At 36.0% G+C, this 25,580-nt stretch overlaps 1 long non-coding RNA gene across 2 annotated transcripts; it reads left to right on the top strand.

Moving 5' to 3' along the window:
• The first annotated feature begins 748 nt into the window (after positions 1–748).
• Positions 749–22,832, top strand: LOC145541850 (uncharacterized). Of its 2 annotated transcripts, none has more exons than XR_014079356.1 (4): positions 749–934; positions 21,023–21,136; positions 21,852–22,020; positions 22,690–22,832. It is a non-coding gene; the product is annotated as an uncharacterized LOC145541850 (long non-coding RNA). The 2 variants fall into 2 exon arrangements; XR_014079357.1 differs by having other exon boundaries at positions 757–929.
• Positions 22,833–25,580: the final 2,748 nt, after the last annotated feature.

The raw sequence follows: 25,580 nt of genomic DNA, 5'->3' as shown, positions 1-25,580 counted from the left end.
CCATTCTACTGTTTTCCTCTGTTTCTTTACACCGATCATTAAGGAAGGCTTTATCTGTCCTTGCTAGTCTTTGGAACTCTGCATTCAGATGGGTTTATCTTTCCTTTTCTCCTTTGCTTTTTGCTTCTCTTCTTTTCTCAGCTATTTGTAAGGCCTCCTCAGACAACCATTTTGCATTTTTGCATTTCTTTTTCTTGGGGGTGGTTTTGATCACCACCTCCTGTACAATGTTATGAACCTCTGTCTGTAGTTCTTCAGGGATTCTATCTGCCAAGTCTAATGCCTTAAATCTGTTTGTCACTTCCACTGTATAATCATAAGGGATTTGACTTAGGTCATACCTGAATGGCCTAGTGGTTTTCCCTACTTTCTTCAATTTAAGTCTGAATTTTGAAATAAGAAGTTCATGATCTGAGCCACAGTCACCTCCTGGTCTTGTTTTTGCTGACTGTATAGAGTTTCTCCATCTTTGGCTGCAAAGAATATGATCAATTTGATTTTGGTATTGACCATCTGGTGATGTCCATGTGTAGAGTCTCTTGTGTTGTTGGAAGAGAGTATTTGCCATGACCAGTGCATTCTCTTGGCAAAAATATGTTAGCCTTTGCCCTGCTTCATTTTGTACTCCAAGACCAGACTTGCCTGTTACTCCAGATATCTCTTGACTTTCTACTTTTGCATTCCATTCCCCTATGATGAAAAGGACACCTTTTTTTGTTATTAGTTCTAGAATGTCTTGTAGGTCTTCATAGAACTGTTCAGCTTCTTTGGCATTTGTGGTTGGGGCAGAGACTTGGATTACTATGATATTGAATGGTTTGCATTGGAAATGAACCAAGATCATTTTGTTGTTTTTGAGATTACACCCAAGTACTGCATTTCAGACTCTTGTTGATTATGAGGGCTACTCCATTTCTTCTAAGGATTTGGTGAGGTATTATTATTTGAGATCCAATAGCATCTGCTTTTAATTCCTGTCAAGTAATTTCTTACTGAATTGGCTCCAAAGGCCATATGGTGTTTTGGCATATATTTATATGTGTATCGGATGTTTGTGTGTGTGTATGTGTGTGCTATTTACTCCATAAAATGTGAAAAGCTTAAAAACAGGTTTCTTGGCAGCCCTGAACTCCTGTTTTTATTCCACTAGGTGTCACTTTAGCACTGTGAATCTGAATGTTTCTGAGTGAACAATTATTAAATCTCTGGTTGTTCATAAACATATTTTTAAAAAATCCTTACAAGAATGATGATATGAAATGTATATTTAATAAAGTAGTCAGTTTGTAGGTATAATAATTATTGTCTACCCAAATGTCTGTTTTTGTTTCACCTATTAGAATTAATGTCAGCTGTTGGGGTGGTAGTCTACATCAAGGGAATGGAAAAAGAAAGCAATCACACATAGGAATGACAGTAAGGAGTACATTTCCTGCATCAGTATTTTGGGTTTTCAGTTAGTGATTTGTTCCTTTAACAGCTTATGAAAGACATTTGGTCAATAGTGAAGATCAAAAGTACAGCATTTCCCCTTTCTGTTATTTAATTTATAAATATGATTTAAAGAATATGAGTAATAATTGAATAGCTTAGTGTCATGCTGACTGGTTTACTTTCTAGTTAAGAGGACAAGTTGGGTAATTCATCACTTAGGTATTTTCAGCTTATTTTTTTCCCCATGACTACTCAATGTAGCATCTCTGATTTTGGCTTTATGTCAACCTGACCTTAATTCATCTGAATGTCAGCTTTAGCTTACATTAAATAGTGAAGACATGCCTTAGGTTGTATCTTCAAAGGACAGAAAGAGTTTTATATTTGTGAAAATTATTTCATATTGAGTTCTGTTTTCCTTAGCATGCAAGAAATTTGTCATTTTGCTTAATACAGCTGTTGCTACATTTTTAAGTAAAAAAATGACATGCTGAATTATTTTTCAAATTCAGTACATAAAAAAGCATTAAAGTGCACCATTTTGGGTATTTGTATTTAATGTGGTCAATACTGTAATGACTTTTCAGCAACAAAGGGCGGGGAGTTCCTGTGGCAATGTATTCTGATTTTAATAAATATCATAAATCTTATTAATTAATTTTAGATTATAATCTTGTCATGTTTCTTTGAAAATTTTCCTCAGAATTCACAGGAATTTCCACTTCTTCATGCTAGTCTTTCATAGTAAAAGGCTTATTTTCAGTGTTAATTTACTTACAATATTAATCAAATTATGTAATAAAAGCCAATATCAAACAATATAAACTACAGAAATTTTAGGATATTAAATTATTCCATACTGCAGGGAAGGAATATAGAGAAATTGATACCTCTAAAGGCAAAACAACCTTTTAGAAACAAATTGAATAAAATTTATGATACAACTCTTAAATGGAGGATGTATATACACGTATGTATATGGATGTATATATAGACACACAAATACACATGTCTAGAAGTACAAGGAACATGTCTATCTTTTCCTTCTGTTAATTATGATTAGAACAGTACGTGAAACATAATAGGTGTGTAATAAATACTTGTTAAAGGATAAATAGACATGAATAGAGACAATACATGTGTAGGAAATTTGATCTATAAAGAGTGGTCACATATGGAAGCAGAAGATTGAGAAATTGAGAAAGACCATTGGGGATTTTCTAATTTAGAAGGCTTTACAGTGGTATTCATTAAAATTTGAGACTCCAGAAAGAGAATCTTTCTTTGGCAGGAAAGATTTTGAGTTGGTTTTGCCATTTTGAGGCCATCATACTGTTTATAAACAGTATGACTGAGGAATATGTGAAAAGTGAGAAAGTGTAGATACTGAATATGTACTGTAGACTACATTCTGATGTAATATGGATATTCCAAGAAAGGGAGAAAGAGAACATGGCATTCAATGTTGTTAAAGCCAGCTGACCTAAGAGTGGGATTTAATGGGACAGTGGACCAGCAATCTTTGAATTGAGATACGTGTACTTCTTGAGCTCCACAAAGACTTTACAAAGTACATGGGCTTAGAATAATTTTAAGAGAGTCAATGTCCTTATCCTCAACTCACATATCCACTCTTTGTTAATATTAATAAGCCTGAGAACTTGAATTAAGATATCATGCTTTGCATTCTTTTTTCACTTCCTTTTGCAACCATACTTCTCTCACTTTAGAAAACAAAATCATATCTTAGATCCAATCAGGTGTTAATCACCCCAGGGTGTGAAAATCACTGGGACACCAAATAAAAGGAAAATTTGTACTGCTGGTAAGAAAATGAATGTCCCTACGAACTCAGAAACAAAGCTTTTTGAACATTAAGGCATTTCTAATTTTCACTTTCAAAACAATGGAAGGAGCTAATAGATCACTGAAATATACTTTTTGATGATAAACCACTGTGGTATTTGGCAAATAACTTGAAAGCAGTTATAGGCCAGAATGACCATGTAAAATAAGGATCTCCAGATGATATTCTTGGGAACATGGGGATGACTTTGAAGTTAAGAACTATTTTTAGATTAAAAGTCCTGAATTTTTCAGTCAATTTAAATGACTGTAATTAGCAGCTATTTTAGCCAAGAGTTATCTTTAATTGCAAATAATAGAAATCCAACTTTAATTAGTTTTAACAAAAGTGGGAAATTATTTGCTCAGAAAAGTCATAAGCCCAGGATGCAGGTAACTTTAGCACAGCTGGAGGCAGAAACTTAAACAATATCATCAAGACCGCCCTCTTTCTTCTCTCAGCTTTGTTTTCTTTTGTGCTGCATTTATTTCTAGGCAGATTTTCTCCACTTAGTGAGAGAACCTCAAGAATCCAAGCTTGCTTGGTACTCATTGTAATACACCACATAAACAAATTGAAAAATAAAAACCATATGATTATTTCCATAGATGCAGAGAAAGCCTTTGACAAAATTCAACATCCATTTATGATAAAAACCCTCCACAAAGCAGGAATAGAAGGAACATACCTCAACATAATAAAAGCTATATATGACAAACCCACAGCAAACATTATCCTAAATGGTGAAAAACTGAAAGCATTTCCCCTAAAGTCAGGAACAAGAAAAGGGTGCCCTCTCTCACCACTACTATTCAACATAGTTTTGGAAGTTTTGGCCACAGCAATCAGAGCAGAAAAAGAAATAAAAGGAATCCAGATTGGAAAAGAAGAAGTAAAACTCTCACTGTTTGCAGATGACATGATCCTCTACATAGAAACCCCTAAAGACTCTACCAGAAAATTGCTAGAGCTAATCAATGAAATAGTAAAGTTGCAGGTATAAAATTAACACACAGAAATCTCTTGCATTCCTATATACTAACAACGAGAAAACAGAAAGAGAAATTAAGGAAACAATTCCATGCACTATCACAACGAAAAGAATAAAATACTTAGGAATATATCTACCTAAAGAAACAAAAGACCTATATATAGAAAACTATAAAACACTGGTGAAAGAAATCAAAGGACACAAATAGATGGAGAAATATACCGTGTTCATGGATTTGAAGAATCAGTACAGTGAAAATGAATATACTCCCCAAGCAATCTATAGATTCAATGCAATCCCTATCAAGCTACCAACGGTATTCTTCAGAGAACTAGAACAAATAATTTCACAATTTATATGGAAATACAAAAAACCTCGAATAGCCAAAGCAATCTTGAGAAAGAAGAATGGAACTGGAGGAATCAACCTGCCTGACTTCAGGCTCTACTACAAAGCCACAGTCATCAAGACAGTATGGTACTGGCACAAGGACAGAAATATAGATCAGTGGAACAAAATAAAAAGCCCAAAGATAAATCCACACACCTATGGACACCTTATCTTTGACAAAGGAGGCAAGAATATACAATGGAGAAAAGACAATCTCTCTAACAAATGGTGCTGGGAAAACAGGTCAACCACTTGTAAAAGAATGAAACTAGAACACTTTCTAACACCATACACAAAAATAAACTCAAAATGGATTGAAGATCTAAACATAGACCAGAAACTATAAAACTCCTAGAGGAAAACATAGGCAAAACACTCTCTGACATAAATCACAGCAGGATCCTCTATGACCCACCTCTCAGAATATTGGAAATAAAAGCAAAAATAAACAAATGGGACCTAATAACTTAAAAGCTTTTGCACAACAAAGGAAACTATAAGCAAGGTGAAAAGACAGCCCTTGGAATGGAAGAAAATAATAGAAAATGAAGCAATGGACAAACAATTAATCTCAAAAATATACAAGCAACTCCTGCAGCTCAATTCCAGAAAAATAAACGACCCAATCAAAAAGTGGGCCAAAGAACTAAACAGACACTTTTCCAAAGAAGACATACAGATGGCTAACAAACACATGAAAAGATGCTCAGCATCACTCATTATCAGAGAAATGCAAATCAAAACCACAATGAGGTACCATTTCACACCCATCAGAATGGCTGCTATCCAAAAGACTACAAGCAATAAATGCTGGAGAGGGTGTGGAGAAAAGGGAACCCTCTTACACTGTTGGTGGGAATGCAAACTAGGACAGCCACTATGGAGAACAGTGTGGAGATTCCTTAAAAAACTGGAAATAGAACTGCCATATGACCCAACAATCCCACTGCTGGGCATACACACTGAGGAAAACAGAATTGAAAGAGACACGTGTACCCCAATGTTCATTGCAGCACTGTTTATAATAGCCAGAACATGGAAGCAACCTAGATGTCCATCAGCAGACGAATGGATAAGGAAGCAGTGGTACATATACACAATGGAATATTACTCAGCCATTAAAAAGAATACATTCGAATCAGTTCTAATGAGGTGGATGAAACTGGAGCCTATTATACAGAGTGAAGTAAGACAGAAAGAAAAACACCAATACAGTATACTAACACATATATATGGTATTTAGTTAATCGGTAAAGATAACCCTGTATGCGAGACATCAAAAGAGACACAGATAAACAGTACAGTATTATGGACTCTATGGGAAAGGGTGAGGGCGAGATGCTATGGGAGAATGGCACTGGAGCATGTAAATTATCATATGTGAAACGAATCGTCAGTCCAGGTTCAATGCACGATACAGGGCACTTGGGGCTGGTGTGCCCTGAGGGATGACCCGGAGGGATGGGATGGGGAGGGAAGTGGAAGGGGGGTTCTGGAAGGGGAAAACATGTACACCCATGGTGGATTCATGTCAATGTATGGCAAAACAAATACAATATTGTAAAGTTAAAAAATAGATAAATAAATTTTAAAAAAAGTTCTGAAGGAGATGAACCTTTTTGCTGAAACCGGGAAATATGGCATCTAGCTGGGTAATGATATGTTCAGGGGGACTCTACTACTAAATGAAACAAGGTCAGTGTGTATCATGGGAAAAGTAGGTGACTTTGTAACACTTCTTTTAAGTTTTAGATGTACAAACTTTAATAGAGTAAATTGAAAAAAAACTATTTTACTATGGAAAACATTGCTAAAATGTACCTTTATTTACATGGGAAAAGAGAAAAGGGGATTTATGCTTCTATATTAAAAATTGCAGTGTAGGAATTCAGTACCTTTTAAAGTCTTTCACAAATAGTGGTCCTCCGAGGGGTGTTTTAATTTCTGATATTACTATGTATATTTTAGACATAAATTATACATATTTTTCGTTAAAATGGATACTGATAATCTCAAAAGGATTATAAATATTTTGTTTTTGAACTAATTTTTACATCATTAGCTAGTATATCTACATTTTTAGAAAGCATGGAGTTTACTCTCTCGCTTTTGTAAAGAATCAAATTGTTGTAATATTTACTGTAAAAGAGTAGATTGCAATTCAAATCAAATGGAATTGCAAGATTGTATCTCTTTCTCATGTGGAAAACTTACTGAACTGGAAAAAGTAAGATGCCTGGCTTGGATTTCATCCAGGAAGACATCTGTTTGCATGGAACTAATAATAGTACAGACCTAATGATGTGCCAAACAAGTTATTTTAATAGAAATGCTTTGCTTTGAGAGGTTAACTCTGGTTACTCAGCAGAACTGCTCTGTTTATGAGGGTATTATGCTTGAATCTTCAACTAACAAGCTTGAGAAATTTGGGGGAAGCTGCTGCACATTTTAAAGCTGATTTCAACAGAGTACTTCTGATCCCAAAGTGACCTGTCAGGTTAACCACATTAAGACAATTGGCATAAGATAGTAGCAAATCACCATTTGCATTTTAGAGCAGATATTAGAGACCGTCCATTGTTTCAAATGACACAAATATTCGTTCAAATGCCTATCAACTGCTTCACAAAATTTACTCAAAAATTTTAGCTCATTTTGCTTCCACAGTTTCTCATTCGTAATTTTCCTCTAAATTATCAAAACATTTGGATAAAGTGAAGAATATTCAAATATTTGATGGGTCTATGTGATTTTTAAATAGCTGGATTTTTAAAATCCTAGAAATAATTGTATTTCTCAGATTTTATTCAAACTTGCTATTGTGTATACCTAGTTTGTTAGTAACTTCATAAAGAATACTGCCATATGAACCAAATCAAGAGGAATTATGCCGCAGAGAAAGTCATTTATCAGTCTTTTAGGCCTGTTGCCTAGTTTTAGTGACTGTCCTGCTCAATTATCATTGTTCCTACACTGTTTGTACTTAAACATTAGACCAAAGGTTAATACTCAATAGAAATACATCTAGAATTTTATCCAATATAACTTGGTTGTTAATTTAGAGGCATCATATGAACCAAATGTGAGAAGCTAAACTGTCTCTTTTAACAAGATTAAGTACTAGGGCTTAACTATTGTAAGAAAATATTTAACTATTTTATATTTTACTTTCTTCACCTTGATATTAATGGTATAATTGAAGAAGAAGAAAGAGGCTGAAAACAGGTTTTCTATTTCAGAAATTTCTTTGCAAAGAAATTTTGTAAGATCATTTTCTAAATTTTTTTTAACACTGAACTATGACTGCTTTTATGTGTATCTGATTACATGTTTATATTAATTACCTATCCTCTAAAGGCACACAAGTTTCTGTGCACAAAGAGAGCAGCCAGAGGAGTATATTCTGGCCAAGTTTGGCTCCACATGTTGTCACTGACCTTGGGAAAGAGATTTTGGCCAAAACAACTGCTAAAGATTATTGCAGGAGGTTTGTGACATACCTGAATTTTTTTTTCCTTAAGTAGTCTCTATTGAAATGATTTTTCAGGTGTACGCTAGTTTTGGGGTAGGGTCTTTAAAATATTGACTTAATTCTAGATCTCCATGTGAGATTTCAAAATATGCTAAGGATCTCAGGGACAAACAGCAAAAGCAGGAGCTGTAATATACTGTTAATTATCTTTGTAGGAGAAACCTCTAACTTTTGTTTATTCAAGTATAATTTACATAGAGTAAAAGTAACTGTGTTTAGGTGTATAGTTTTATGAAAATTGACAAATTTAAATAGTAATTTATCACGGCAATCAAGATAGAAAAGATTTCCACTGTCTGAAAAACCTCTATGCTTCTTTGTAGTTGATTCCCTTTCCCACTTCGGGAAGCCACTGATCTGATTTCTATCAAACATAGTTTTGCCTTTTTTGGAATTTCATAAATTGAATCACACAGTATGTAGCCTTTTGATTCTGGCTTCTTTCACTTAGCACAATGCTTTTGAGATTCATCCATGTTATTACATGGGTCAGTAGTTTATTCTTTTTTTTTCCATCTGAGACTCACCCTCTTTAAATACTAATGGAATCTCAAATTTACCTGTGCAGACACAAAAGTGGTTTGAGCCAATCATGGCAATCATATTTACCTTAGCCAAGTAGTTCCCTTCCCACAATTCTTTGCACCCAGGAATGGACATATGAAATTGTTTAGACAAATAAGAAGACAGGAAACATCTGTTAGAGAACATTTAGGAAAGATTTTCCCCTCTTTTAAAAGGAAGGAGGAATACAAATTTATCTTACTCCAGTCCCACTGGTTGTTCCCTTCTAGAATCCTGCTTTAGACAAATGATGTCTGGAACTATGGCAGCTATCTTGCAAGCATGAAGGAAAGGCCAAAAGAACTGCAGAGACAAAATTCCAGACTCCATCATCATTAGTTTGTCAACAAACCTTAAAATTGCCCACCTTCAGATTTCTTATTATGTGAGATAATAATATGTTTGTTATTTAAGCCATTAGGATGGGAAAAGGTCAGTTTTCATTCCAATCTCAACGAAGGGTAATGCCAAAGAATGTTCAAACTACTATACCATTGCCCTCATTTCACATGCTAGTAAGATAATGCTCAAGATCCTTCAAACTAGGCTTCAATAGTATGTGAACCAAGAATTTCCAGATGTACAAGCTGGATTTAGAAAAGAGAGGAACCAGAGATTAAATTATCAACATCTGTTGGATCATAGAAGAGCAACAGAATTGCAGGAAAAAAATCTACTTCTGCTTCATTGACTATGCTAAAGCCTTTGCCCATGTGGATTACAACAAACCTTGGAAAATTCTTAAAGGAATGAAGATACCAGACCACCTTACCTGCCTCCTGAGAAACTTGTATGTAGGTCAAGAAGCAACAATTAGAACCAGATATGGAACAGCAAAACTAGCTCAAAATTGGGAAAGGAGTACATCAAGGCTGTATATTGTCACCCTACTTATTTAACTTACATACAGAATACATCATGCAAAATGCTGGGTTGGATGAATAAATCACAAGCTGGAATCAAGTCTGCTGGGAAAAATATCAAAAACCTCAGATATGCAAATAATACCACTCTAATGGCAGAAAGTGAAGAAAGCTAAAGAGCCTCTTGAAGGTAAAAGATGACAGTGAAAAAGCTGGCTTAAAACTCAACATTTAAAAAACTAAGATCATGGCATCTGGTCCCATTACTTCATGGCAAATACATGGGGAAAAAATGGAAACAGTGGCAGATTTTATTTTCTTGGGCTCCAAAATCACTATAGACAGTGATTGAAGCTGTGAAATTAAAAGACACTTGCTTCTTGGAAAAACAATGACAAAACTAGACAGCATATAAAAAGCAGAGATGTTGCTTGGCTGACAAAGGTGCCTATAGTCAAAGCTATGTTTTTTCCAGTAGTCACATGTGGATGTGAGAGTTGGACCAAAAAGAAGGCTTAGCACCAAAGAATTGATATTTTAGGACTGTGGTATTGGAGAAGACTCTTGAGCGTGCCTTGGACTGCAAGGAGATCCGACCAGTCCATCCTAAAGGAAATCAGTCCTGAATATTCATTGGAAGGACTGATGCTGAAGCTGAAGCTCCAATACTTCAGCCACTTAATGGGAACAGCCAACTCATTGGAAAAGACCCTGATGCTGAGAAAGACTGAAGACAGGAGGAGAAGGAGACGACAGAGGATGCGATGGTTGGATGAAACTCAGTGACTCAATGGACATGAGTTTGAGCAAACTCTGGGAGATGGTGAAGGACAGAGAAGCCTGTTGTGCTGCAGTCCTTGGGGTTGCCAAGAGTCAGACATGACTTAGCAACTCAACAATAACAACAACAATTACGTTATTTGCAGTCAATGACATTCCTTGCTGAGAAAGTATCATCAAGTTTAGAAACCAGCTGAGGGTGAATTTGAGGCTCACAGTTTCAGAATTCTGATTACTATAGTTTGAAAATGTCCACTACTATTTCCTACAGTAACTTCATGCTATACACAAAATAGTCTGGCACCTAAAGATTTTCGCGGAGAATTCCAACCTCTCAGTTCACTTAAACAATTTCAATTCTACACCATTATGATTTGTCATGATATCTTACTAGGCTTGTTCCAATATTTTCTGGAATGATTGCAGAATTGTGAAAACTATATTGTTCACTGATTCCAATATTGCAATTCTCTTCTAAAGTCCAATTTAAGCATGATTTTCAGATTATTCTCTAGAAAGAGAAATCAGAAAATATAGTGAGTCTTGATAGGAATGCACTGGCCATGCTATCCATCATTATAGTCTCATAATTGTTAATATAAAGTTGCTTAACTGGTACATTTTGTTATCTTAATTAGGCAAATATAATCTTAAAAAATGCATGTGTGCTCAGTCACTGGGTCATATCTGACTCTTTGCGACCCCATGGCCTATAGCCAGTCCATGGGATTTCCCAGGCAAGAATATTGTAGTGGGTTGCCATTTCCTTCTCCAGGGGGTCTTTCTGACCCAGGAATATGCATTGGCAGGTGTATTCTTTACCACTGAGTCACCGGGGAAGCCCAGAATAAAGAATAGAACATATCATATACTTTGGAAAATTGAAGGAATATAAGTTAATGTCTTTAAGACAAAATAGAAAATGAATAAAAAGTATTTTTTTTAGGTAGACCCACATTTTTGTCTGGGGACTTTCATGTATTTACTATTATTATTTACTATTAAATATTTGGCTCAAAGTTATTCCAAACCAAGATCATTGCAGTTTTGCAGACACTGAACTGGAAATCCTGTGCTTAAAGAATTGTTCTCTCTGCCATTAATGTAGGGTGCACTCACTGGGAATAGCTTCAGAGAGCTTAGCACTGTAGAAATATCGGAATAAGATAATATAAAACTAAGAAATATTTTTTGTTAATATAACATCCTAATAATTTAGAAGGAAGATAATTTGAGATTTGTCTATTTTCTGTCAAACTGTTTTACAAAGAGGGTTAATGTGTTTGACTGAAGGAATTGCACATATTTAATGATGAACCAAAAATATACTTGAAAGATATTAGAAATGAATTATCCTTTTGTATATGAGACATTCCATGAATTATTTCTTGAAATAGTGCTAAGAATAATAAAGTAAGCTGTGTTTGGGATTGAATAGTAAACTCCATATATCTTTCTCAATATTTCATAACATAATTCTGCAAGTGTTAATAGACAGAAATAATTCTGTGATTTTATTAGCCATTCAGCAGTCTAAGGGATGACCACTTTCCTTTTTTCTAGTACATATAAAACACTCATTCTTGAGAATGCTTACCCAAATCTTTATTAATTTAATATAAAAAGGCTACTAGATGACTGGAGAATTGTAGGAAATTTATGCTACCTAGGTTACCTAAAACGACTTTGAATTTGTCTTTAACTGTCTTAGAATTAGAACTCAGAATGGAAGATGTTTTAGAGATTATCTAGTTAGGTTAAGTGCCCTGATTCACCGACTGATTTGCATACAATTTTGAGTTGTAAGAAAAGGGCTAAAGTTACAGAGAAAGTGCCAGGAATGACCTGTTGTCTATCTCATCTGTGCAAGAGTGCTGTGCCTGTGAGCTGCCATCTGCCATAGCTGCATGGAGATAGTTTGAAAAACAGTGATCTATATAAATTACTATATATGTGAATTCCCTTGTGATCCAGTGGTTAAGCCTCGGTGCTTTTACTGCCATGGCCCAGGTTCAGTCCCTGGTCTGGGAACTGGATTCTGCAAGCAATGTGATGCAGTCCCCCCCCCCAAAAAATCACATTATATAGTTGAGAAACTAAGTGATCAGAAAGGTGAAATTACTCACTCAGTATAAAATATCTATTTAGAGGTATGGAGTAGAGAAAAAAACCCTCAAGTAAAAATCAGTCCACTTTGGATCTGGCCCTACAAGTAAGTAAGTGTTAGTTGCCCAGTCGTGCCTGACTCTTTGAGACCCTATGGACTGCAGCCCCCCAGACTCTTCTGTCCATGAGATTTTCCAGGCAAGAATACTGGAGTGGGTTGCCATTTCCTTCTCCAGGGGATCTTCCCAACCCAGGGATCGAACCTGGGTCTCCTGCACTGCAGGCAGATTCTTTACCGACTGAGCTACGAGGGAAGCCCTCTGGTCCTATATGTGCCACTAATTTGTTGGAAAGAGCAACAGAGAAATGACTGTAATAGTGACTAATAACTTACCTGTGTAGTTTCCAGACTCAGGACACAGTATCTAAGACATGTTCCACCGTCATGTGAACTCAGCAGGTTCACATCTCCTAGACAGGGATACTCTGTGTGCCTCAAATTATTTAAGCAATAGAGGACAGCTGACCCAATATTAGTCAAATTATTGTGTTGTAATGTTCAGTGCTCAAACAGGATGATGAATCAGTTGGGGAGAAGGACTAGGTGGTTATGAATTTAGAATTTGGCAACAGCTATGTTGAACGTTAGTGATTCAGTGTAGACAATGAAAGAAGCAGAGATAATAATAAGGGAACTTACAACTACAGGTATTATTCTAAGAACTTTACATCTCTGATGTCACCATATTTTTATTAGAGAGGTACTTTTTTGTTCCCACTTTTTTTAGATGGGGAAAATAAGGCTTATATGTATTAAACAAACTTCCCAGGTGGCTCAGTGGTAAAGAATATGCCTACAATGCAGGAGATTCAGAGGTGTGGGTTTTATCCCTGGGTCAGGAATCCCTTCTCTTCCCCTGGAGAAGGGAATGGCAACCCACTCCAGTATTCTTGCCTGGAAAATCCCATGGACAAAGGAACCTGGCGGACTACAGCCTATGGGTCGCAAACAGTTGGACACGACCAACCGACTAAACAATAACGAGAGCAACAATGCTAACTATAAGCACATATTGTACAGAAAATCTTTAAAACTATTTGATCTTCTAAAATGGAAACTATACCCATCAAACAGCAGCTCCACATTTCTCCCTCTCCCCAGCTCTGGAAATCACCATTCTACTTTGTGCTTTGATTAGTGTGACTACTTGGATGCCTCATGTAAGTTGAACTGTACATTATTTATTCTTCTGTGACTGGCTTGTTTCACTTAGCGTCAAGTCTTCAAAGTTAATCTATGCCACAGCATGTGACAGCATTGCCTTCTTTGTTTATGACTGAATAATTTTTTATTTTAAAAGAAGACTTACTTATTTTTGGCTGTGCTAGGTCTTCATTGCTGCATGCAGGCCTTCTCTTATTGTGGAGAGTGGGGGGTACTCCTAGGTGTGGTGGGTGTTCTTCTCACTGTGGTGGCTTCTCTTGCTGCAGAGCACAGGCTCTAGGGCATGGGAGCTTCAGGAGTTGCAGTGCGTGCGCTCAGCAGTTGTGGCATACAGACTTAGTTTCTCCACAGCATGTGGGATCTTCCTGGAGCAGGGATTGAACCCATGTCCCCTGCATTGGCAGGTGGACTCTCAACCACTGGACCGCTAGGGAAACACTCTATGGTTGAATAATTTTCTACTGTATGTATATACAACATTTTCTTTATCTATTAATCTACCGATGGACATCCAGGTTGTTTCTACATTAGGTATTATGAGCAATGCTATAATGAATACAGAGGTACAGATGCCTTTTTGAGATCCACGTTTCAAATCTTTGGGATAAATACTGTACACAGAAGTAGGATTGCTGGAGCATATGGTAATTCTATTTTTAATTTTTGAAGAACTTTCAAACTGTCTTCCATTTTACATTTCCACCAACAGTGCACAAGTTTTTCAATTTCTCCATATTCTCATCAACATTTTTTATTTTCTGAGTTTCTTTACTTTTCTTTTTTTTTTGATGATAGCCATTCTGTCAGATATGAGGTAACATCTCATTGTGGTTTTGATTTTAATTTCCCTGATGATAAGTGATATTGAACACTATTTCATATACTTGTTGACCATTTGTATGTCTGCTTTGGAGAAATATCTATTCAAATCTTTTGCCCATTTTAAAAATCAGGTTTCTGATTTATTTTTTGCTATTGAGCTGCAGGAGTTCCTCACATAGCTTAGCAACCAACCTTTTATAAGATAGATGGTTTGAAAATATTTTCTCCCATTTCATAGGTTGTGTTTTCATTTTGCTTGTTGTTTCCTTTGTTGTGAAGAAGCTTAAAAAGCTAAAGAAGCTTAAAAAAACTAAAAGTTTGATGCAGTCCCACTTGTGTACTTTTGGTTTTGTTGCCTGTGCTTTTGGGGTCATATTCAAGAAATCGTTGCCAAGACCAATGTCACAGATTTTCCTGATGTATTTTTCTTAGGAGTTTTACAGTTTTAGGTATAATGTTTAAGTCTTTAATTTACTTTGAGTTGATTTTTGTATATCATGTATGATAAGGGTCTAATTTTATTCTTTCACATGTGGAGATCTAATTTTCCCAACACCATTTGTTGAAAACTATTTTTTCTTCATTGTGTACTCTTGGCGCTTTTGTTGAAGATTAATTGAATGTATATGCATGGGTTTATTTCTGGGATCTCTATTCTTTTCTGTTGATCTATGTGTCTGTCTTTATACCAGTACTGTGCTATTTTGATTACTGGAGCTTTGTAATATGTTTTTGAAATCTTGAAGTTGGAAGCATCCTGATTTGTTCTTTTTCAAGATTATTCTGGTTATTTGGGGTCCTTTGTGGTTCCATATGAATTTAGGGATTGTTTTTTTCTATTTCTGTAAAAATACCATTGGGATTTTGATAGGTATTGGATTGATTCTATAGATAATTTTGGGTAGTATGGAAATTTTAGCAATGTATGTCATCTGATCCACGAACATGAAATCTTTTTCTATTTATTTGTTTTTTTTAAATTAGTTTATTTTCTATTTTTTAACTTTACAATATTGTATTTGTTTTGCCATACATTGACATGAATCCACCATGGGTGTACATGTTTTCCCCTTCCAGAACCCCCCTTCCACCTCCCTCCCCATCCCATCCCTCCGGGTCATCCTGGTGACCAGCCCCGAGCACCCTGTATCATGCACTGAACCTGGACTGTCTCATTTCTTTCAGCAATGTTTTGTAGCTTTCAGTATACAAGTTTTTTTTTATCTCCTTAGTTAAGTTTATTCCTAAATATTTTATTCTTTTTTGATACTATTAGAAAAAGGATTGTTTTCTTAATTGCCTTTAAGACTGCTTGCTGTTACTATATAGAAACACAACTGATTTTTGTGTGTTGATTTTTCTATCCTACAACTTTGTTGACTTTGTTTATTAGGACTAACAATTTTCTTGTGTATGTAAGGATAGAAATTGGGGAGGGGGCAAGGAGATTTGAATGTTCAACCATCAGTACTCTGCCTAACAGAATATCCTAAGAGCCTAAATAAACATAGCTGGGAATAAAACAACTGCAACTTAAATACAAGTAAAATTATATAATTGTATTTTATAAACAAATTTATAAAAATTTGCCTTAGTTCTTAACTTTTAAACACAATGGATTTCAGACTCAATTTCCAATGGTCATAGTGACTTAATTCTTTTGGTAAAGAGCATTTGCCATAGTGATTGCAAGAGAATAATTTATTGCCTGTTATGCTTTTCTTGTTACTTTTTTCAGTTTATCCTGGTATAATTTCATTGTCTGGAAGGACTGAAGTTTGTAGGAGTAATTTTCTAGTGCCCAAACAAAAAGGATTAGCAGCGACAGTTTTCTAAAATATGTGTTTCCTAACAGAGGCAACCTTCATGGCCCATTTCCTTTAATGATATCTGGAGAGGATCTGATAAGCTTTATTCTACTTTGCACAGGTTAAAGGGCATTGTCTTCCCTTTCACTCCAGCAGCCAACAACAAAGCCAGGCATATGTTATCACCATCACACAGGAAGCTTTGTGTTTGCTTGTGTTAAACGGAGCACAAATACAGGAAAAGTGTCAGGGAGGTTAAAAGCTGGTGAAGCTGTGTAAGAGAATATTATGCCAATAATATTACAGATAGAACTGGAGATATATGATTAGCTTTGAGCATAAAATGCTTAGAAACCCTTAAACATTTAAAACTCTATAAAAAGTAGCCATTTTATTTTCTTCACTTTGGACTAATAGCTCCCACTTTTTAAAAATAGGAAAATAATAGTTAAATTGAAGAGTTATGTCAGGAAATAACGCAATTTCTCAAACATACAATTAAGCATTTCTTAATAATTTAACAATTGTTCCCATTGGCATTGTATGTTAAAAATTCCAATTATATGCTCTTACTTCAAAAGAAAAGGGGATTTCCATTTTGTGGCTAAACTTTTGTCATAAATAAAGAATTTGTGCTTTTTGGAAACTAAAGAACTCATTTCATTCAGGAATTTTATTTTGTATATTTTAATTAGGGGTATACATCTGTTTTTAAAGTTACTTGAATCATGATAGATAAATTCTAAAGATCTCTACCAATGTGGTAAAACATATTGTATGAGCCACACTGGATTTGTTAAAAAAAATTCTTAGAAGTTTTCCACAATGACTTCCACATCTTTTTTCTTTTACCAAAATGGTTAAAAACAAAATGAATGATCAGACTTCCCTGATGGTCCAGTGGTAAAGAATCTACCTGCCAGTGCAGGGGACAGGGGTTCCATCCCTGGTCCAGGAAAATTCCACATGTCGTGGAGCAACTAAGTCCATACACTGCAGCTACTGAGCCTGTGCTCTCAAGCCTGTGCTCGGCAACAAGAGAAGCCACCTCAATAAGAAGCCAGTGCACTGCAACGAAGAGTAGCCCCTGCTCACCACAACTAGAGATAGCCTGCACGCAGCAATGAAGACTCAAAGAAGCCCAAAATAAAAACAAGTAAATATTTTAAAAAGTGAATTATAAAAACTTCTAGAGAGAACAAAAATAATAGTACATAATCTTCAGCTCTGACATAGAAATTGTGAACATTTTGATTCATTTTCTCTCCAGGTATATTTTTCAATATATTTTCAAGACTGTGGTCAAATGTGTATACATGCATATATACACAATGTATCCCCAGTGGCTCAGCGGTAAAGAATCTACCTGTAATGCAGGAGATGCAGGAGATATGGGTTTAATCCCTGGGTGGAGAAGATCCTCTGAAGAGGGCATCCCACTCCAATATTCTTGCCTAGAGAATCCCGTGGACAGAAGAGCCTGGTGGGCTGCAGCCCATGGGGTGGCAAAGAGTTGGATGTGACTGAAGCCACTAAGCATAAGCACATAATTTTGAATATAACTTTTTCTTAAAAATTAATACATAGAATATACATTTTCATGGTTTTTGTATATTTTATAATCTTCATTTTCAGTGGCTGCATAAAGTTTCACTGATTGAACAAGTCACAATTTATTTATTAGTGAACAATTGTATAGAATGCTGAATATCTTTCTTTATTGGACTCCTTCAAATCTTCTGTTACCTTAGAGACACTATCTCCCCATATCTTCTATTTTCATATAGTCATGATCAGAAAGGCCCATGTCATGTGGATCAACTAATGGACTTAGTGAATCTATTGTAATGCACATGTCTTTAGCATAAAGTAATTAAATGTTAAAATAGTAAGTTAACTGTTTTCAGGGGAAAGTTAATTGTGCTAAATAGGAAGTGTTGAGGTTCTATACAGTTTGAATTCAAGTAGCTGGAGGTTGTAGACTGCTGAAGAAGCTTAAAATATCTATCATCCAAGCATCAGTTAGAAGAGAATTATGCTGGTTCCCTGCTAAAGTTACAGAGAGAACTCACATGTAACATAATACCAGGGTTAATAAGTAAAAATAGTACTGGAAGGTCAGTGTCTTAAAGTGCATTTTTGTTTTATAAACCACACTATGGCCATATGTGACTTTTTTTTTTTTTAAGGCAATTTATTTATTTATTTGTGTTTGGCTATGCAATGTGGCTTGTGGGATCTTAGTTCCCTGACCAAGAATTGAACTTGGGCCCTCAGCAGCGAAAGTGCTGAGTCCTAACCCATGGACCATATAGGAAATGTCCACATGTGATATCTAGATGCCTATTTGTGTTGGAAAAACTATGCTGGTTGTCAATTTTTTCTCTTAGGGCCCTAGGACAATTCTGACAGTCATACATTGTCCTTTCTATTGCTTATGAAGAAATAAATACAAAAGTCCTAAAGCACACCATACTTTATCAAACTGCTTGCCATCATCCCCAGGAGCTTTACTGCAAGCCCTTTGATATCTTTTTTTCTTTTGAACTTTGTATTTTGTATTGGGGTATAGTCGATTAACAATGTTGTGATAGCTTCAGGTGAACAGCGAAGGGACATAGAAATACGTGTATCTATTCTCCCCTAAAGCCCCCTCCCATCCAGGCAGCCACATAACACTGAGCAGAGTTGTAAGCCCTCTGATACTAAAGAAGGGGAATCTATTTATTGTTTTACACCTTCTTTCTTCATTTTCTTTTTCTTTCTTTCTGTTTTTTTTTGGATTTCTTTTCTCTCCTTCACACCCACTTTCTTTGTTTAGAGGAGTGGACTTGACAACCAGATTCAAAAAAATCAAATATATTGAAGCTATTAAGTATCTTCTCTCTGTGTGCTTAGTTGCTCAGTTGTGTCCAACCCCATGGACTGTAGCTCGCCAGACTCCTCTGTCCATGGGGATTCTCCAGGCAAGAATATTGGAGTGGGTTGCCATGCCCTTTTCCAGGGGATCTTCCCAACCCAGGGATCAAACCCAGGTCTCCCAAGTATCTTTTGAAATAGAGCATATAACATAGAATAAAGGGTTATTTTTATCTTCACAGGAATAATAATGCTTTTAAGAATTCTATTTCTACCTCTAACTTACTGTTGTTCTTATCCAGTTTTACCATTGAAGAATTCCATTTTTCTTATTTATGGCAAGTTTTAACTAGTTCACCACTGAATAAGGATATTTAATGTTTCTTAAAAAACATATTATAATGGGAAGTCTACTACCAGAACTTGATTAGAGGACAAACTCTGCCCTATTTTTATTTAGGACAATCACACAAGGAAATATAAAAAGGCAGACAGAGTATTATTTAGTTAACTTAGTTTTGCACTGAGCTGATGTTGGAAACAAGAACAAAGAGAAGGATCTTTCTCTGCTGTAGCCCAGATGTTACAAGGCTGTTGAACTTGGGTCTAACTGACCCAAGAGAATCAGTTGGCTGCTATAGCAGCCTTGCTTCTGGCTTTGCAGAGATCAAGGAAAGCCCTTTCAGCATGTCTGAGAGCCAGATCCAGGGTGTCTCAGGCAAGCTGGGGAGCACTTTGGCAAAAATCTCCTGAATTGTGCAATCTCTGACTGTTTTTTTCCCAACGTTTTCCTCTCAAAATCACATGCTTAAATTGGGCCATGCAGCTGTGTGTGGGTGGAGTGCTTATCCTCAGAGCTCTTAGGTCTGTTGGTGCCGAGTCAGTGGTACATTATTTCTTACTCCACCTTCATCCTGAGAAACTTCAAAAATAATCCCTCGAGGTAAATTGGTTAACCTGATCTGTTCACCCTGCATGGTCCTCCTCGCCTCTTCTGGGTTCTAGACATATGCTGTTTGTAGTTGTCAGACAGTTTCAAAATGTTTCATTTGCTTTTAGAAATCTAGTGACAAATGTTATATATCAGTAGTCTTGTATCAGAGAAGAATCTCAAACTTAGTTATCAGTTTAAAGAAGGCTACATTGCAATAATATTAATTTTTAAAGTTTTACAGATGCTACATTATAGTACTGACTATTGTAATTTAAAAAAATCCTCATATTTTATTTAAAACACATTTGAGACACTCCTAATTATACTTTCCACTGACTTTTTTTTTTTTAAATTATGGAGCAGATATTTCTACATACATAAAGAAGGACTTGGTCCTTAGGACAAAGTTAATCTTTCAAGTTCAAAGAATAACTTGTTACAGAGTAGTTATCATGGTCCCTAGGAATATTACTCTGTGTCCTCTTGGATGCAAAGACATTATATATATTATTGCTAAGTCTACTAGCTGCTTCTGCCTCCACCACCACCTCCTCCTCTTTCTCATCCTCCTTGTCCTCCTCATCCTTTGGCCCTCTTCTTAACTAAGAAGAGACTTGATAATTAGATGAAAAATTTTATGTGCAATGATGCTATTGAATTTCCAAGGTCTTTTTCCAGGAAGAATAGAATATAGCTCTAAGAATAATGCAAGAAGTTACAGCAATATCAATGATATTTATGAAACTACTATAGTGGGTATGATTTAACCTAATAGAATTCTAATTTTACAAAGATAAGTCAAACTTTAGGAGAGTGACTTCACCAAAATGATGACATAGGTTGTTTCTGACTTTACTCCCCTCACAAGAGGAACAACTAACAATTATTCAAGAGCAAGGCACCACCAAGAGAACCCTAGAGCACAGTGGTGAGGCCGAAGCAACCCCCAGACGACAGAGATGAAGACAGAGTGCATTAGAAGGTAAGAGAAACACCTACAAGTTGACCACATTGCCCCTTCTCCAGGCCAGCACGGTACCAGGAGAGGTCTCCTTGAGCCTCTGTTCCTCCAGTGGTGAAAGAGAGCCCAGCGGAACAACTAGCCACCTCCTCCCAGCATCATGGGTCTTTTTGTTTTTGTGGGAACCCCTACTCTGATCTCACCCCTTAGGATTGTAGTGGAATCTGCTGGGGCTCAACCACTGGTAATCTGACTGTGATGGAGAAGGGGGAGGGGCTTGCTGTTACCAGCACAGGAATCTTGGTAGAAACTGAGTTCATACCTGCAGTGCCCAAGTAGTCATCCCAACCAGTGGCCTACTTTGAGCCTGATTTGCTCGAGCCCAGGCAAGGAGCTGTGCCTCACCTTCTCTGGAGAGTGTCTCCTGGCCCCATATGAGAATCCTGTTGAGAACCCTTGGAATCTATATAGCCCAGCAATCAGAAGCACTCAGTACTGAAGTAGAACCTGCATGACTGGAAGGAGGAAGAATATTGGGAAAGAAGTAGATAAGAATCTGTATATAAGATTCTATATGCTGAGAAATCTAGCACATAGGATTTCTCAGCAGAAACCCTATATGCTAGGAGAGTAGAATAGCATTCCTAGTAGAACACTAGGAGAGTAGAAAATACTCAGAGTGTTAAAAGAAAAATTGCCAGCCAAGAATATCAATCTGGAAAATTTTTTTCTCCAGATATAAAGGAGAAATAAAAATTTTCCCAGATCAGAAGAAAAGAAAAACTGCAAGAGTTCATTTCCCCAGCTCTGCCTTGCAAGAACTGTTGAAAGGAGTTCAAGCTGAAATGAAAAGATTCTAACCAGTTTCATGAAAACATGTGAAAGTATACAACATACTCATAAAGGTAAATATATAGTCAGGCTTAGGAAACTCTAATTCTGTAATAGGATGGTGTGTTAACCATAGTTTAAATATGTATAGTCTATGTCACTACACTGTAAAAAGTACAGATTTTGATTCAGTAGGTTTGGGGTGGGGCTGAGAGTCTGCATTTTTAATGAGCTCCCAGGTGATGCTGCTGCTGTTTCCATACCATATTTTGAGTAGTAAAGCTCTGAGTCTTAATTTTGTCATATTCACATCATTTGAGTACACAATAGATTCATATGTCTGGTATCATATTGGATAGTGCAGACAGAATATTTCCATCACTGAAGAAAGTTCTATAGGATGTCAGTAGTCAAGATTCTTGAATACATTGATAACCATTAATCTTGCCATACCCATTAACTATCTCCCAACAATGACCTGTCTTTGTTTCCACCCTCAGGCTGAAGGTCTTCCCTTCATAAAGCATTGCTGAAATCTCATTCTATGTATTACTTGCATTTGATTTTATCATGTTCTTCATTCTGACTTGCATTAGATTTGGAATAAATTTAAAAGAATAGAAAGTTCAAACTGGAGGTAGATGTTAGCTCAGTTTAAGGAGGAGCTTCCTAACAATTTAGACCTGTCTAAAAATCTCCTTTTCTAATAGACTCCTTCACCATCCAGAACATTCATGTTTCAGGGCTCCTGTGGCTATACTCAGGATTACACACAGGTTCTAGGAAGTTCCAGTGTGGCTTCAACCACTACGAGGCATGACTTGAGGTAAATAAGAACTTCTCTAGGAATAAATTTTCTCCTCTAAAATGAGGGGGTTGAACAAGATTGTAATTTCTTCTTATTCTTACATTTCATATTCTTCTGCTTATTTCAGAATAAAGATGGCATGAAGCTGGAAAGAGCTTTAGCTTTTTAGCACTAGATAAACAGTGGGTCTGACTATGTGTCCAAAGTTACTAGGAAAGTTTTTGGGCTTTTACATAAAGTTTGACAATTTCTGGTATAAACTGTACAAGTGAAAGTCATTCAGTCGTATCCAACTCTTTGCAACCCCAAGACTGTAGCCCACCAGGCTCCTCTGTCTATGGAATTTTCCAGGCAGCAAAGGCTGGCACTAACATAAGAGGCTACTTTGAACAATTACACATGAACAAATTGTAAAACTGAGAAGAAATGGATAAATTCCTAGATGCATACAAGATATCAAAGACTAGACAAGGAAGAAATAGAATATCTGAACAGATAAATAATGAGCAAAGTTAGATTAAGTTTAGATTAAAAGAATAATGAAACACCTCCCAACACAGAAAACCCTGGGACCAAATGGCTTCACAGGTGAATTCTACCAAACATTCAAGGAATAATCAATGCCAATTTTTCTCAAACTCTTCCAAAAAAACTGAAGAGGACACAATACTTTCAAACTCATTTGACAAGGCCAGTGTCACCCTGATACCAAAGCCAAATAAAGACACAATAAGAAAACTACAGGCCAATATCCCCAAAGAATATCAATATAAAAACTCTCAACAAAATATCAGAAATTGAATTAAAAAATATATTAAAAGAATTATATATATTAATCATTTGGGATTTATCCCTAGCATGCAAGAATGATTCAACATGTGCAAATCAATAAATGTGATATAGCACATGAATAGAATAGAAGATGAATTTTATATGATCCTCTCAATAGATGCAGAAAAATATTTTGACAAAATTCTTTCAAACATTCTTTGAGAAATAAAAACCCTCAACAAATTAAGCATAGAAGGAACATACCTCAACATAATAAAAGCAATATCAGACAAACCCACAGCTAATGTTATACTCAAGGGTAAAAAATTGAAAGCTTTACTTCTAAGTTCAGAAACAGGAAAAGGATGCTTACTTTCACCATTCTTAACATAATACTGGAAGTCGTTTTTAGAGTAATTAGCTAATGTGAAGAAGTATAAAGGATCCAAATCATAAAGGAAGAAATAAAATTGTTATTTGCAGGTGATATAATATTAAATATAGAAAATCCTAAAGATTCACTCTAAAGCTGAATTGTTACTTTAGAAGTAAATTTAAAAGTGAATTTACTTAAATTCACTTTAAAGCTGAATCCTAAAGATTCACTTTGAAGCTGATTCACTTTTAAAGCTGAAGCTGAAGTAACAATACTTCGGCCACCTGAAGTGAAGAGCTGACATTTTCGAAAAGACCCTGATGCTGTGAAAGATTGAAGGTAGAAAGAGAAGGGGGAAGCAGAGGATGAGATGGTCAGATAGCATCACTGACTCTGGGCATGAATTTGAGCAAATTCTAGGAGACAGTGGAGGACAGAGGAACCTCTGTCCATAGGTCTGCAAAGAGCCAGACACAACAGAGTGACTGAACAACAACAACAACAACAACCAAAAGTTCAACCCAAAACTCTTCATTGCAGTTGCAGTTTCATTGCACTCATACAAAGGAATTCAAGTCATGTTATTGATCCCTTACAGATCCCAGAACAGGGGTGGATGCAATGAACTGGGGGAAGGGCAGTGCTCCATCACAGATCATGTGCAAGCAGGAGACAGAGCAGAGTAGCAAGTACTTGTTACTTATAAGGTGGTTGGGGTAGCTGACACTAACTTTTCTCAGGTTTAACTTTAAGTGGTTATTTTAAAAGGTGCCCTGAGAAAAGCAAAATGAGAATTTGTGATAGGAATCCTAAGCTTGAGTCCTTTTCTAAATGTCCAGACTCTAGGTGTGAGCAGGACTGCCATACTGGAAAGTGCCTAGGCAGGAACTCAAAATAACTGCTTTCTCATTGCAGAATCCTACACCATGATCAACTAGGATTTAGTCTAAGGATGTGAGCATTGTTCAACGTCCACAAATCAATCAATGCTATACACCAATTAACAAAATAAGGGATAAATATCATATGATAATCTCAATAGTTGCAGAAAAAGCATTTGAAAAAATTCAACATCCACTTATGATAAAAATTCCCAACAAAGTGGGGGAATATATCTCAACATGATATCAGCGATATACAAGAAGCCCACAGCTAACATCACACCAAAGAGTGAAAAGCTGAAAGCTTTTCCTCTAAGATCAAGAACAAGACAAGGATGCCCACTCTTGCTGCTTTTATTCAACACAGTATTGGACATCCTAACCAGAGCAAGAAAGCCACAAAGGCAGCATCCAAAGTGAAAAGGAAGAAGTAAACTATAAAACTATCACTATTTTCAGATGACATGATGTAATATACAGAGAGCTCTAAACACTCAGCCCCCAAAAAACTGTTAGAACTAACAAATGCATTCATTAAAGTTGCAGGATACAAAATCAATGTACAAAAATTTGCTGTAATTCTATATACTAAAAATGAACTATCAGAAAGAGAAATTAAGAAAATAATCTCATTTACAATTGCACCATAAAGAAAAAAATACTTAGGAATAAATTTAACCAAAGAAGTAAAAAGCCTGTACATTGAAAAATGTAAGAAACTGATGAAAGAAAGTGAAGAAGACACAAATGGAAAGATATCCTGTGCTCACGGATTGGAAGAATTGATACTGTTAAATT

The sequence above is a fragment of the Giraffa tippelskirchi genome, chromosome 3, assembly GCF_054371585.1.
Source record: "Giraffa tippelskirchi isolate mGirTip1 chromosome 3, T2T-mGirTip1v1.2.pri, whole genome shotgun sequence".
NCBI classification, from domain to species: domain Eukaryota; kingdom Metazoa; phylum Chordata; class Mammalia; order Artiodactyla; family Giraffidae; genus Giraffa; species Giraffa tippelskirchi.
The sequence above is the reverse complement of the archived record's forward strand: the minus strand, read 5'-3'. Positions and strand labels throughout refer to the sequence as shown.